The sequence below is a fragment of the Vanessa cardui genome, chromosome 4 (genome assembly GCF_905220365.1).
Source record: "Vanessa cardui chromosome 4, ilVanCard2.1, whole genome shotgun sequence".
Classification (NCBI taxonomy): domain Eukaryota; kingdom Metazoa; phylum Arthropoda; class Insecta; order Lepidoptera; family Nymphalidae; genus Vanessa; species Vanessa cardui.
In genome coordinates, this window is record NC_061126.1 from 1,992,766 (window position 1) to 2,008,302 (window position 15,537).

The 15,537-nt window shown below is 31.5% G+C and overlaps 1 protein-coding gene across 2 annotated transcripts in view; it reads right to left on the bottom strand.

The window, feature by feature from the left end:
• The window catches only part of LOC124544135 (proton-coupled amino acid transporter-like protein pathetic), a 62,370-nt gene that overhangs the window by 33,556 nt on the left and 13,277 nt on the right, over positions 1 to 15,537 (bottom strand). The window contains exon 1 of one of the 2 annotated variants that reach the window (XM_047122588.1): positions 3,263 to 3,408. The exons of the other annotated variant lie outside the window; for it this stretch is intronic. The gene's annotated coding sequence lies outside the window, so the exon portion shown is untranslated. Of the gene's footprint in view, positions 1 to 3,262; positions 3,409 to 15,537 lie in introns of those variants that run through there. 2 annotated transcript variants of the gene reach the window in all.

The following is a 15,537-nucleotide window of genomic DNA, read 5'->3' on the forward strand; positions in this document are numbered from 1 at the left end:
TGTATGTTAATCCTGTAGTACAGTAAAGTAAAGTAACAACCTGTAAATTTCCCACTGCTGAGATAAGGCCTCCTCTTCCATTAAGGAGAGGGTTTGGAACATATTCCACCACGCTGTTCCAATGCGGGTTGGTGGAATGCACATGTGGCAGAATTTCGATGAAATTAGACACATGCGCACATATGTATATATATAGTGGTGCTTGCCTGGGTTTGAACCTGCAATCATCGGTTAAGATGCACGTGTTCTAACCACTGGGCCATCTCAGGTCATTAATCCTGTAAGTTAAGTATAATTATTATTGAAAGAGTTGACGTAATCGAAAAAGTAACTTCGGAGAAACTAATGTAGAAAACATATAAAATCCTGTAACTGACGATTCTGCTTGATTTGTTTATAGTTCCATAACAATTTCAGTATTTTTTAAAAACAAATAAAAAAATTATATTGAAGAACTAATTTTTAATAAATTTTATCTAAAGTAAAGTAAAGTAACAGCCTTTAAATTTCCCACTGCTGGGCTAAGTCCTCCTTTCCCATTACGGAAAGTGTTTGGAACATATTATATAGCCCACCAGGCTGTTCCAATGCGGTTTGGTAGAATGCACATGTGGCAGTATTACGATGAAATTAGACACATGCAGGTTTCCTCACGATGTTTTCCTTCACCGCTCAGCACGAGATGAATTATAAAGACAAATTAAGTACATGAATCAGCGGTGCTTGCCTGGGTTTGAACCCGCAATCATCGGTTAATTGGGCCATCTCGACTCTAATTTTATATAAACAAGTTAATAATTCACGTTGTATGGATAATTAATTAAGGTATTTATTTTCTTTATATAAGCACGCATATACGGAAATATATCTAAATTTACATTTTTAGTGTAAATCTTAATATCTTTAATATTTGGCAATGTGCCGGAAGGCTGTATATGATTAGGGTGTCAGCCGGACGTTGAATAATAGTTACATTATAAGTGTAATTAGTAATTGAACAATTATAAACTCAATGTTTTTATAGTTATTAATCAATCAACTCCTAGTCACCAGAATGACAGATTTAACGAAAATATTGGTTAAATTGACTCCCAAGCGCTGATTATTACATTTAATATAAATTTTATTGAATTAATTAAACTTATCAAAATAAATAGATGAATATATATATTACGATTTAAAAGTACAAGAATTTTTCGTTTAATATTACATGATATTTAAATTGGCCCCCTCTCCTTAGTGGGAGAGGTGGCCTCAGCCCAGCAGTGGGAAAATTTACAGGCTGTCACTTTACTTTACTTTATATTGAATTAAATGTAGGGCGGACATTTACAAGATATTACTTTAAAAAATTACTACGTATTTCTTTCGTGTGCACTTCTCTGTGTATATATACGGTCTTCTATAACTTCTCAACTAATTGATGGTCTTTGTGCGAAACTGTCTGGGCCAGTTATTACAGATATTCTATCGCTAAAAGCCATACTAAGTATTGTTTGCATCGCTTTGAAGAATAAGTCAGACACTATGCACTTGGATCATGATATCTTAGTTCCCTTCTATTTAATATTGTTGCATATGTGTCACGCTGTATCGATTGTTATTAAAATAATTAGTGTAGAACAAATGAAATAAAAAATAATTTCATTAATAGTAATTTTTATTTTTTATAAAAAATAATGCCTGGGTAATATGGTGACAAAGATTAAGCTAGCTCTGGTCGAAAAGTCTACTTAAAAAAAATTGGAGCTACATTGGCTGAGGAGATAAAGTAAGATCAAACAAAAAAAAGTTCACTAAAATAAATCGAAATGAATCTTGTACGGATGCATTTATCTATTGAAATAAACTGAAATCGAAACGTTTTTGAAAAGACTGACCACTGGTGATGAAAATTGATTAACCTACAGAAACTTTAACTTTAACCATTGTTCAAGACCACAGATTTGGATCACTGCCATTATGAATTCACCCTGATCTTGTAGCCTTCAATTTTCACTTTTTGGTCTTTTTAGAATTCTATTAGTATTGTTAAGTTAACATCAAGAAATGAAAAGAAAGTCCCAAACAATGTACGAAAAATTCGACAATATAACTTCCTAAATACTATAGAGAAATGAGAAGTATGTAATAATCAAACGGAAATAAACAAGCGTAAAATGTATCTTGTATTTGCTGTGTGTAAGTTCAAAATACGTAAAGTTATTATTTTTCACACATATTTACGGTACAATTTTTTAGTGATTAAACGGCGAATATAATCGGAATGTAAGAATCATTTTCGTGCTATTTTCAAAGGCATTCTTATCACAAACTTTTCTTTGTTTACTGAGAACATAATCACAAATCACTTTCAAGGTAAGTCAATGGTATTCAACCTTATGTCTCGCTGTTTTATTGCAATTAATGGAATGTTAAGAGGCTTTATATATTATTAAAGATAAACACGATTTTATAATCTTATAGAAAGACACATTTATCGTAAAATAATATACCATAGAAACTGAAAATATTCAATTTCTAGGCAAATTGTTCGTATTAACATGTTACATAATTTTGTTCGACTTAAAGGCTCCGCTAGGCTCTAATATATAATTTTTAATATTACATATTTTTACGCAAAGCTAACTTATCGTAACTTCAAGAATAAAATCTTACCTGAATACGAAATAGACCAAATCGTTAGAGGCGTTGCCGAGTATAAAATAGATGTATATATATTACGATTTAGAAGTACAAGGATTTTTCGTTTAATATTACATGATATTTAAATTAATTACGGGAAATTTTATCTTGGATATAGTTTATACATCGGGTAATCTCCGCTTACTGGCCGATCTTGGCTTGGTAAGATTAATTACAATACCAAATTAAGAAGAAAGGATAATATATTTAATTAAAATTACATTTATTGTATAAAATTTTAAATTTAAAGAGATAACAAATTTATTTCATTATTACCTTTATCAATAAATAGTTCGCAATCAACGCATTGCTGAACACAGAATCGTATAAATGTTTTAAAATAATTAACTTTGATCAATCATGTAAATGAAATAAAGAGTAAATTTTACTATAACATATTAATCATATAATTTGTATTTGATATTGCAATTAATTAATTCAAGATCTCAGGGGTTCTTTGTTTTGATGGAATTATCTTTTCGATAAATAATATAAGAATAAAAAAAACAATATTGATAATTTGCGGTACAATAAAATTAACCAACAAATAAAACCCGTGTATAAAAAATGTACTCACCTCTTTATTATATTTGTAACTAAACACTGTGTTATCACAAAGAGGCATCTATTATCTACGTCTGTAATCACGTGTGGTTTTACATCAAATACACGACTTCAATCTTCAACCAACAATCATACTATTATACAGTATGATTTTCAAGGAAATTCTAATATTTATACTCTTTTTCTAGATCAAACGGCGAATGGTTCGTAAATAATTTGGTAGGCAGTACTGTCCCAAGAAATCTGCGCGAATCTGTGAAATATATTAACTGTTCCTTACATGATGAAAAAAGAGTAACTACTGAGTTTCTTGCCGGTTCTTCTCGGTAGAATCTACTTTCCGAACCGGTGGTAGCTTCAGTTAAATGTTAAATGACGATTCAAAAGTGCTTGTAAAACCCCACTTGAATAAAGTTTATTTTGATTTTGATGCGCAGTTAACCCGGAAATTAAGCTGATATGTCTGTATCGAAGGTATCTAGACGGTATTTTGGTGTTTGTTAAAATAGCTCAGGATAAAGTTTTTTATTCCAGATTATTCAATTATTCTGCTACGAGTACATAGTTCATTTTTGTATTGTCTAGAAATATAAGGGTAAGAGACTCGTATGCATTAACTATCATAATATCATATAGAAGTTGGGGGCATGCCCCCGCTCCACCGATTTCTACTCCCTTTTTTCTATTATACTTTTTATTTATTTTTTTATAATCTTAAACAAAAATCTATAAAATGTTTTTTGACAAAACCTATATGTAGTCTTATAATATTACGTAGTAATTTCGATTGGAGATCTGTTGATAAGAATATAACTAAATTGTTGCAAATATTTATTGAATCTCTGTTGTCGAGTATCAGACGGAACTAGCTAGGTTTAAGTTAATAGTAACTATAATTGGTTGTACTTAAATAATGGTTTATGATTTTTATATAGTTAATTTTATATTAAGTCTCATGTTTTTCATCTATACAATAAATTTGGACATTGGTTTGAATACGCAAAAGAATTAAGTTTAATTAAATTCAGAAATAATACTAATCGTTATTAGCACCTAATGTTGCAAAAGCTATGCCTTATATTATATGAGACATCCAATTTAGCTATATATCTATTTATGTATATTTTTCATGTATCTGTGGAATTCCCACAGATGCGTTGTTCATACCTTTCTTATTCTTTTGTTTTTATAACCAACTTCTGTACCTATTACAAACATTAGTCATTCAAAAGGTTAAATTAATGACAAAAATAATTTATCAAATCAAATAAAAATTTACAAAACATTATTCAAGTATACAAGCAATTTTAAATTTAATTTAAAAATCATAATTTTTGGACTTATAATTTTGAAGTTAGCAACACCGATAAAAAACATATTTTGGTGGGAGAACTGAGCAAAACTAGTTGTTAATTACGGTGGACTTTTCTGTATACACTTCAACAGATAGTAAAGATCAAGTTATATAAATCAAATACAATGAAATAACAACGATAATCAAATACCAATGAATATTAAATCCTCGATTTTTCACCACAAATGAATGAATGAATATTTTTTATAAATTGGTAAAGCTAATGTTAAACGGAACGTTGTAATTTCGAATGCAAATATATTGTAATCATAGAGTCTAGACATGATTAGCGGTAATTAGTAGTTAGATATTTGTTTCAAAGAGTGTTCTGTGAGTAATTACACAGCTGCTAATTGGTTCGTCCAGTGATCTAAACTTGATGATTACTGTAATCTGACTAAAAGAAATTATGAATTTGCATATTACTAAGTTTAATTCAAATTTTTTGTTGATAATGACGATAATTAAAAAAAACTTGTATGTTGCAACATAGCAAAAAAAAGAGTACGGCTGCATTTATTTCATTGAAATTAATAAATATACACTTTTTATAGTTTAGCCATTTCATACTGTATATTTATTCCTAGTAATCTGAAATGGATGAGTTTCATCAGAATGAAAAGAATAATAAAAACCGATTGTTTTATCGATAAAGCCTATAAAGGAGTTTTCTACTTTTTTGTATTTATTCTTTCGTTGGTATTGATAATATTGTCATAATTATTAATATTTTATCCACCACCATGGAATAAGCTCCAAACCTCATCCTCGAAGTGATAAATTTGGTAATTTCGCACATTAGTACTCGCTAAACTGATCCTAGGACTATACCATCCCGAAATTTGTAAAGCACAAATTCAAATCCCTTCTACCCCCTGAGGGGATGGCAAAATTTTGTAGGTGTTTATTGTGATATCATAGAGTACCTTTTTGCTTTTATGTCCAATGTATATTTTATATTTAAGGTGACTTTATTTTGAGGAGATTTTCCAAGAATGGTATTCTTCTTGATTAATATTGTATGTTACGAAGGAGCTAACCATAAAAAAGGCGTTTTTGTTACATATATGAGTTGAAATGCGAGGATGCCCAGATAGGATTACCGAGCCTTGAGGAAAAAATAATTCCTGCGTTCCTTAAACATAATATTTTGTCTAAATTATTTGAAAAAGAAAACAATTCAAATAAAATGCAGAGTCGATATAGCCCGGTGGTTAGAACTTTGGAAAAGCGTGGTGGAGTACGTTCCAAACCTTCTCCTCAAAGAGAAAGGAGGCCTTAGCCCAGCAGTGGGAAATTTACAGGCTGTTTATGTTATGTAATGTAAAAAAATATATATTGTGTTCTCTAGTAGCGGACCCTATTAATTGAAAGTCTGTTGACAAGAAATCATGAATTTGTTTAAAAATCATTAAAAGGTCTTAAATGCGTATACAAAACTTATCAACTAAAGTTTGTATTCAAATTAGTCGAATAATTACAAACAAAGACCAAGTATTTTTGTTTTATAAATACAGACTTGATCCTTTTAATTTAAGAAATTTTGCTTTTGATATTTTTAATTAACTTTATTAATTACTAGCTGTGCCCGCCATTAAGTGAGCTTTCGAATTTAACAAAAAAGTCATACTTGTCTCCTAAGGTACTCCGAATTACACAAACATCATATCAGTAAAGGTACCGTCGAAATCTGTTCAGCCGTTTGAAAGATTAGCCTGAACAAACAGACGGATAGACAAAAATTACCTTGTATAAATACATATTTAGTAAAAAGCGGTTATATTACAAACAGACATACCAAGTTTTTGTCTCTGAACGATTCATTCATTCGTTCATTCACAATGCACAAGTGAGTGCGAAACACGGTTCTTTAACCATTTCCTACCTCCAATATACTGACTGGATAAGAACATACTGCCGATTAATAATTAGGTGCAAGACTAATGGGAGTACATATTTGACTGTGGTGACCTCATATGACTTTATATTATTTAAATTAAGTTCTTAAATTAAGCCGTCTCTCTGAACATTTATTTTCCTGTTAAGTTGAAGCAAGTCTCAAGATTTACGATGCAGATGGGAAGGGAATCCCAATACGGGATGAACCCAACAAGAAAAGATTGACCAATGACGCAGAGACATAAGTACTTGAAGTACAGACGGTTAAGTCCACTTAGTCATTATTAAAATATTGATTTGTTTTCGTCGATTTTGACATTTTATTTACGACAATCCACAGATGATTTCATATATGACTAATTGTTTCATACAAGAAAAACTATAGAATGCACAGCCCAGACATTGTTAAAGATTTACGATTTAATTGTTAAAATACAAATATAAAATATGATTTTATTTTTTTTATTTTGATGTATGACATGTTCTTAGAAGAATACAAGTGTTATGTTTCATAATTCTCATAAAAGAAAATATATTTTCAATGAAATGAAACGTTTTGTTTATTATCGTCGACAATTCGTTTCAGTTACTCGCTCGGGAGCTTAAGATATATCGAGACATGATAGATCATTTCGCTAATATCAACTAGAATTTTGAAGACACGAAGGAGGCTGAACGGACGGTGAGATTATGTCCTCGATCAGATAAAGTACGTGTGAAAACAAACGAATGTAGGTATTCAATTATAAGTTCGTGCGCTGAAACAGCTGATATTCCAAAATGTATATATGGACGATTATAGTTTATAGTGTACGATAAAGATATTTTTTTGTTGTTAAGCGGTAAGGAAATGGAACTGATATTTAGTCACCATCGCTGATAAACACCACTTCACTATTCTCTACATCGTCGCTTCGCCACTTACCCACCTAACCTTGTTACATTGGCTACCTAACCCTGCTGTTAGGCGGATAAATATCTGATGATTAGGTGGTACCTACTTAGCATACTCCACTAAGTTGAAGTAGAATGTCTTATTTTTTTTTTATTATAAATGTTTGTGGTGATGAGTTTAGGACCTAGAGAGTTATCTTATATTATATAGCGACATGACCACTTATTCAACGTAAAATATTATCTTACCCTTATAAATTAATTTATTTTTAATATGAAATAATAATTATGAGGACCTCCGTGGTCGAGTGGTGTGTACATCAGTTTTCATGGGTACGCCACGGCGAGGTCCCGGGTTCGATTCCCGGCCGCGTCGATGTAGACTATAATTAGTTTTCTATGTTGTCTCGGGTCTGGGTGTTTGTAGTACCTTCGTTACTTCTGATCTTCCATAACACAAGTGCTTTAGCTGCTTACATTAGGATCAGAGTAATGTATGTGATGTAGTCTCATATTTATTTTTAAATACATTATAATAATATTTGTTTATTTTACATCAATTAAGTTTTTTATTGAATAATTAACAAAATAGTATATAAAATATATCATTGTAAAAATAATCATTCTGTATAATGATGACGTTAGATTTGTAAACGTCACAGTACGATTAATGAGACAATCCACTAATATAAACTACAGTTCAGTTTCAGTTCATGATATGATATCTATATAGATAACATTCTAAGAGGGCTACATTGTTACAAAGGATAAAGTCAGAAAAATATTTTCCTTTTACTTACAACTAACAACCCGTCCCTTACTTACAATGGAAATTAAATGAATATCGTGGTAACTAAATCTTTATATATACTATTGTCAAGGATTGTGATATTTCGATTAGAAGGATGATTGAGTCAGAGTAACTACAGCGTCAATGCCTATACAGTGATGACCATTTCTTATCCACCTATTCGCCAGTCCGCCTACCTATGCTATACATTAGAATAATTGTCTGAAAAAAATATAGATGTGTGATTCATTACGGTACTAGTGCACCGAAGCGGTTGTCATATGTTTGTTTCTACGTCATTGGCCGAAGCAGGGCCATCGGCCCAGGGGTTAGAACGCGTGCATCTTGACCGATGATTGCGGGTTAAAATCCAATGTGCTTAATTTGTGTTTATAACTTATCTCGTGCTCGGCGGTGAAGGAAAACACCGTGAAAACCTGCATGTGTCTAATTTCATCGAAATTATGCCACATGTGCATTCAACCAACCCGCATTGGAACAGCGTGGTGGAATATGTTCCAAATCCTCTCCTTAATGGAATAGGAGGCCTTATCCCAAAAGTGGGAAATTTACGGGCTGTTACTGTACTGTACTGGGCTAGAGTACTGTATCTCCGAATTCGGTATTGTACTTTTTCATTTAAATAATTTGGTTTATGTATAAAGGATTTTGTTGTCAAGTCCTCCAAAACGAAATTCAGCCACAATATCCAGTCTCAAAAACAAATAAATGTGTTATTTGTTTTTGAGACTGGATACTGTGGCATTACTTAATGAACTCGCAATCTTTTTGTATTGACACACGTTTATTTAAAAACGTTAATATAAATTAGTTAACATATCAAGGTCGAGTCCTGTGCCAATAAGATTTGGATCAGTGATTCGGAAAAAAATCTCAGACCTAAAAAGACTTGATGAGATATAATGCGTGGGATAGATTTATCCTTCATAATTTTTTCTTAACACGATGAAGAAGATTGTTTACTTATCTTTATACGATACGATATGTAATAGAATGTTACAAAGCGGTTTTCACCATTTTCAAGACCAATAAAATTGGTATACATACAAATTATCATCATGATATTTGGTGTACTGTCATCCATTATGATCAATTCTGTTTTTAGTATCTCGTCCTGAAGACACAATTTACAATACCTGGTTATTTGATGTTGGTAATGGGTTGCCTATTGTCGTGCTCCTAGAGTCGTTAAATATTGTGGTTTTGCGTAATTATTGTTAGAGTTATTTTAAACTATTATTTGTAACAATTAACTTAACTGTCTGTTTTTCTGTTATACTTTCACAGCTAAACAATAAACTGAATTTGATAAATGATTTGGGTATAAAGCTTAAATTCAAGGACGGACATATATTTTATATATTTATTTGATACTACTTATTGTTAATTAATAATAGTAACAATACCACTTACCTTTACTGGAGTGACAACAACAAGTTTACGAAGCAGATTTGCCAAAATCCTACCGTACAATATCGATTTTGTATGTTATATTTCATGCTTTACTTTACTTAATGATATAAAGAAGTAGCTTGTGAGAAAAGTTTCTTATATTATGTTTTGTGTCTATAAAGCAGAATTCTTACAAAAGTATCTCATTTCAACTCAAAAGATGGACGAAAGATCAGAGTTCTAAGACATAATGTTTGTTTCTTGTGTTTTTTTATAATATAACTTTAAATATTTACATTGTAAAAAGGTAAAATTACCTTGTTTGTAATTAATCAATTGTAAAATTGTTCATTGGTTATAAGTTACATTATCATTACAGGGTTCTCAAATTATATTTATATCAAATCATTTCTTTTATTAATAAAAGGGTCCCTTGTAATATTATAAAAAGGTAAGGTTTGATTCTTTCATTCAGATCCACGCAAAAACTAATAATCCGATTGATGTGGAACATTTTATTATTTTAGATAATAGTTTTTGGTGTTTTATGGCGGATTCTCTGCAACATCTGTGTTTTTTATTTCTCTTTACTGTCCTAGTTAATAAAAACACATTGAGTTTCTTTTGCCGGTTCTTCTCAGGTCACGGTGTTCCTTTTTTCCGAACCGGTGGTAGTGTTTATTTTGACAATAAGTAAGTGTAATGATTCTATATTGAATAAAGTTATTTGAGTTTGAGTTTGCAGGACAACGTCTGTAGGATGTAGCTAGTATGATATAAATATAATTAAAATTAATGAACAACAATTTACTTAACTATATTTGTCACGATTCATATATTTGAATTATTTTATGAAACTGGTTTACAATCCAAATGAAATATCACGTGTTGATGAAGTTTGAAGCAATGAGGTGTTGATATTTGAAAAAATAAACTTATATTTTAAATCAGTATATATACAGATAGCCGTGAAGGTACAGTGAGTGTGAGCACCGGCTGAGAACCGCGAGGATAAGTACATGTATTGAATGAGACTAAGCCATATAGCGACAAAATGATATAATAAAATGTCAATGTAAAGTTCATCCCGTTATTGTGATGATTTTTCAATGTCAAACCTAAGAAAATGACTTGTAGCTTCCTAGCCCGTCTAAAATCCCTAAGAATAAGATAAAAACTTAAAAGAAAGAATAGCCTACTTTCCATAAGTTTAATTTAATTCTTGTTCCATCCCGTTATACACAGCGGTTTCCGGTTGTGCAGTACGTCAGGTTGCTTGGTTATAAAACTCCTTTCGAAAGTATTTTTATAACCAAACCATAAATAGCTGATCAAAAAAATTCATATAAATTATTCTTAAAATAACTTCGAGGAGAACCAACTGCCGTGTAAAAAGATATCTAATAAAAAAGTATCATTGCTTGATACCTACTGGGACTCTCATAAAATCGATCAATGGTTAGTAAAAACATTTTCATTGATTGCAATGTAGAACAGAGATTCTGTTGAAAATGACACGTTTTGTTTTAAAATCCAAAGCTCGAAGATGGATATTAAAACCCCCTAAGAAATTAAACTGATATTTTTGCACACATTTTTTAAGTTTGATTGGTTTATTCATTTTGATAAAGATTAAAAAATTCAATAATAGCTGGTTTTTACTATTCACTAGTTTTCATTTGTTTTTTTACTGTTCAAGTGATTTCAAACAAATGATTTAATTTGTTTTCTAAAGCAATAAATACATCAAACACAGTTTTTATATAACTAATATAATATTTGGTTTATTTTTTTTTGTTCACTCACCTAAGTTGGCAGCTCATTAGATATTATACCTCCAACAGCAACCTTAGAATGTTGTATTCCGGTTTGAAAGGGGGATGAATAAGTACAAGGAACCTTATACAAATTAGTCGTTCCGAATATGACCACCAATCACTACCACCAGTGGGTCTTTGTGTCTTTTTCCTATTGCCACGTTGGCTTAATCACCCTTTAAGCTGGAACACGTAATTTTAAATCCATAAACCATCAATAAATTGGTCTATAATCACAAAATGAACAAACGATAGGTTAAAATTCTTATCCTGTTAGCTGTAGTAAATAAACATTACAATATAGCAATAATTTATGAATTAAGATTGGCTATTGTAAGTGGGTAATAAATATTATTAAGAGCTAAAATCTTGTTTCGAGATTCGTTATAAACATAATAATTTGTTTCAAGTCACGTTTCATTTTAATTTTCCAGATAAATAATTGTAGCAATGACGTTTGCTAAGAGTACTGGAAATGCAGTTTAACTACTTACTATACAACATGCAATAACGTGATAGTGTCTGTTTGTAACATTAAAATAACTAATTTTTATTAAATGCATATGAAAAATACTACTAGCCTGTCCCTTTGTCTTTTTGTTCCGGATAGTCTCTAGAACGGCTGTACCGATTTTGATGGGCCTTTCACTGGCCGAAAGCTGATGTAGTAAGAAGTATCGGCTACAACAATAGCTTTATTTTTAAATTCAAACGCTCACAAAGTTGCAGTCACAGATAGTAAAAATAATGCATAACTCCCTTCAAATCGATTATCATATGATACATGTCTTTTTATACATATTGAATGCACAGCGCGTTAGTCTCTGAATATATTTACATAAAATTTGTAACGTTACATTCAGCGTATATTAGCTTTATATGTGTACATACAATATAATTCGACGTAAAACAAAAACGCGTGGTAAGGTCTGTTAATTAAGCAACAAAAAATTGTAGGTATATGGCTATGAATAGATAAAACATATTTTATTTTCATTTTCAAACAAAATATTGCTTTGAAATTAGAACATTTGCATGAAGGCTACGACGTTGTTACAAAGAAATAAAAAGATATATAAAGTCTTCAAGTTTTCAACTTTTATTATTATTTTTATTATCATCAAGTTCTTCTAACCTATTTTTTCCCGGCAGTTATTGTCCAAGTACTAGCTAACTGCGCAGGATATTTATACGAATGTACAATGGGATGTGGCAGAAATCTGACCAAATTGATACCAACGCTAGGTTTCTAGATTTATCAGCTCTCCAAGTCAGTACAGTGCCAATGTTGTAACGTTGGTTTTCTAGTGATTATACTTCTAATAAATCAATGTATTTTGATAAGCACGACTTGTTATATTACCCCAAGAGTTCGGGAGACTTTACTGTAGTCACCAGATTTTATTATTTTTTTATGGACTAGGTTGACGGACGAGCATATGGGCCACCTGATGGTAAGTGGTCACCATCACCCATAGACAATGACGTTGTAAGAAATATTAACTATTCCTTAAATCGTCAATGCGCCACCAACCTTGGGAACTAAGATGTTATATCCCTTGTGCCCGTAGTTACACTGGCTCACTCATCCTTTAAACTGGAACACAACAATACTGCGTACTGTTGTTTAGCGGTAGAATATCTGATGAGTGGGTGTGTACCTAAGTGTCAGGTGGTATCAGTGGAAATTAGTTTATACATAAGAGCTTACCAACAATACCTCGGTACAGCTTAATTGATAAAAGACCTATTTGAACATAGAAACAACGCTACCTCACGCTAACCTTTATTGCAAATAACGTATGCAAATTTATACATACATTTAATGTAATAAACTGTTGTTATAATATGACTTTAGCAATAATTGTTATGAATTAAAAATTAAGGAAACCACTATTTTATTTCGAATATTTATCCTCTCAAATATTAATTAAGTGCTATGCAATTTTTTATGTTTTTGTTTTATTGCTTAGCTAATAATTTTCGTAAATCCATTCGGTTTGGACCTTGGACTTTATTACTAAATCGAAATGAATACGCAAATGCACAAATTTGTTATTACGTGTAGGTTTCTAAATCCGTAAAATTTTGTAGATAGTGCCGAAATATTGCTAGTTTTTAGATAGAGTATTATAAATAAGTTATTGCGCTTTTAAATTGAATAAAGAAAGAAAGATAGGGAGATATATGCGAACGTTCACAGCAATCGTGAAGCGCTTTTGTAAAATGGTGTGAAAGTTAATATTAAAATACGGATAAATGGACCATATTACGGTAAGAGTAACTAAAGTATGTTATGGCCACAAATGGTGACTCACGACTCAAGATTTTTGGTTTAATTTAACTGGTTGATATAATCATGAACGATAAAAACTAATTTTTATTTATTTCATTATATTTAAATCTCAACTTTTAATGTTTTATCAGATCTTTGGAATGTTTCTAATTATTTTATCGTAGGTGTATTTAGTATATGATACTTCTACTGTATAAGTTTTGATACATATGTATTATTATAGCGTTAGTAAGGAGACAGGTTAATGGGTCAAATAATTTTAAGTAACAATACTAGGTATTACTCCTTGGCTTTACAATATAGAATATACCTACCTATACTTGAACAAAGCTCCACCTCTGACTGATTGTTATTTTGATGTAAAAATAAACAAAGAACGATTACCTGCAATATCGTTTATAAATGATTCGACAGATTCAAGATTCAAGTCGTTCGATAAAATTCGACATGACGATAACTTATGAGGTTTTTTTTTGCGCAAAAAGAAAAAAGCTGCAAGTGATTGAACCGGATTTGGAACAGCTGCGGGTTCCGTTTCTTTTAAAGTGTTTTATGATTTTTCTTATCGAACTTCAGTGTGGCTGTGAATGAAGGATGATGTCAGAGCCAAAACCCCTGGTTGTGGTCGGCAGTGGAATTTCTCCATCATTAATGAATCGTATGATTAAACCCCAGTAGGTAACTATATATTGAAGACCATTTTAATTATAGAAAATACACAATATCATTACATAGTATAAAACAAAGTCGTTTTGCGCTGTCTGTCCGCATGCATGCTTAGATCTTTAAAATTACGCAAGGGTACTTGATGCGGTTTTTTTAATAGATAGCGTGGGAATGGGATGTCGTAAATAAACAATCTTGTAGTACATTTAGCATCATCATTGCACTCGTGCGAAGCCAGTGCTGGTCGCTCGTAGAATATACAAATGAGATCTATCTTAATATTAATTTCTGACCTATTTTTTTGTGAACTCATTATGATTAACATAGGTGTCAAAGCCTAGCTAGGCTAGATACTAACTAGTAAGTAAAGTATCAACATAGAAGAACAGTTTTATGTAACACATAACAGCTATAATGTTGTAGAGAAGGCTCTCAACTCCAGAATCTGCTTCCAATCTTCTGGTGGGAACAGAAATTTAACAGTTATTGGATTTTGGAAATGAAAGGGCAATAGAGGTTCTAGTACTGAAGGGATCAGAGTATTAAATATTTTTTACGTACAAAAAAAACACTTAGTTCTATATATATAATATTAAGTGTTAGGCGTCAACACGTTGTCAGATATGATGCTATTCGATATGTAAGTCTAGTCATTCCCGTTAGTAATATATCTTCGATATTTACCGAAACTATTTCACTTTTCGTTTGTCACATGTTCTACTCCGTCATATTGGTTTTACCAGCATGTACAGTAATACAAACAACAACAACAGCTTATAAATTCCCGCTGCTGGTCAAAGGCCTCCTCTCCCTTTGAGGAGAAGGTTTGGAACATATTCCACCACGCTGTTCCAATGCGCGTTGGTGGAATACATATGTGGCACAATTTCTATGAATTTTGTCACATGCAGGTTTCCTTACGATGTTTTCCTTCACCGCTGAGCACGAGATGAATTCTAAAGACAAATTAAGCACATGAAACAGCGGTGCTTGCCTGGATTTGAACCCGCAACCTTCGGTTAAGATGCACGCGTTCTAACCACTGGGCCATCTCGGCTTTTTTGTACAATAATAAATAAATCCTAATTAAAGTCCTTGTTGCTTTGACATATGTATAAAAAATTCACATCATCATCACCATCATCTCTAGTTGTTAATT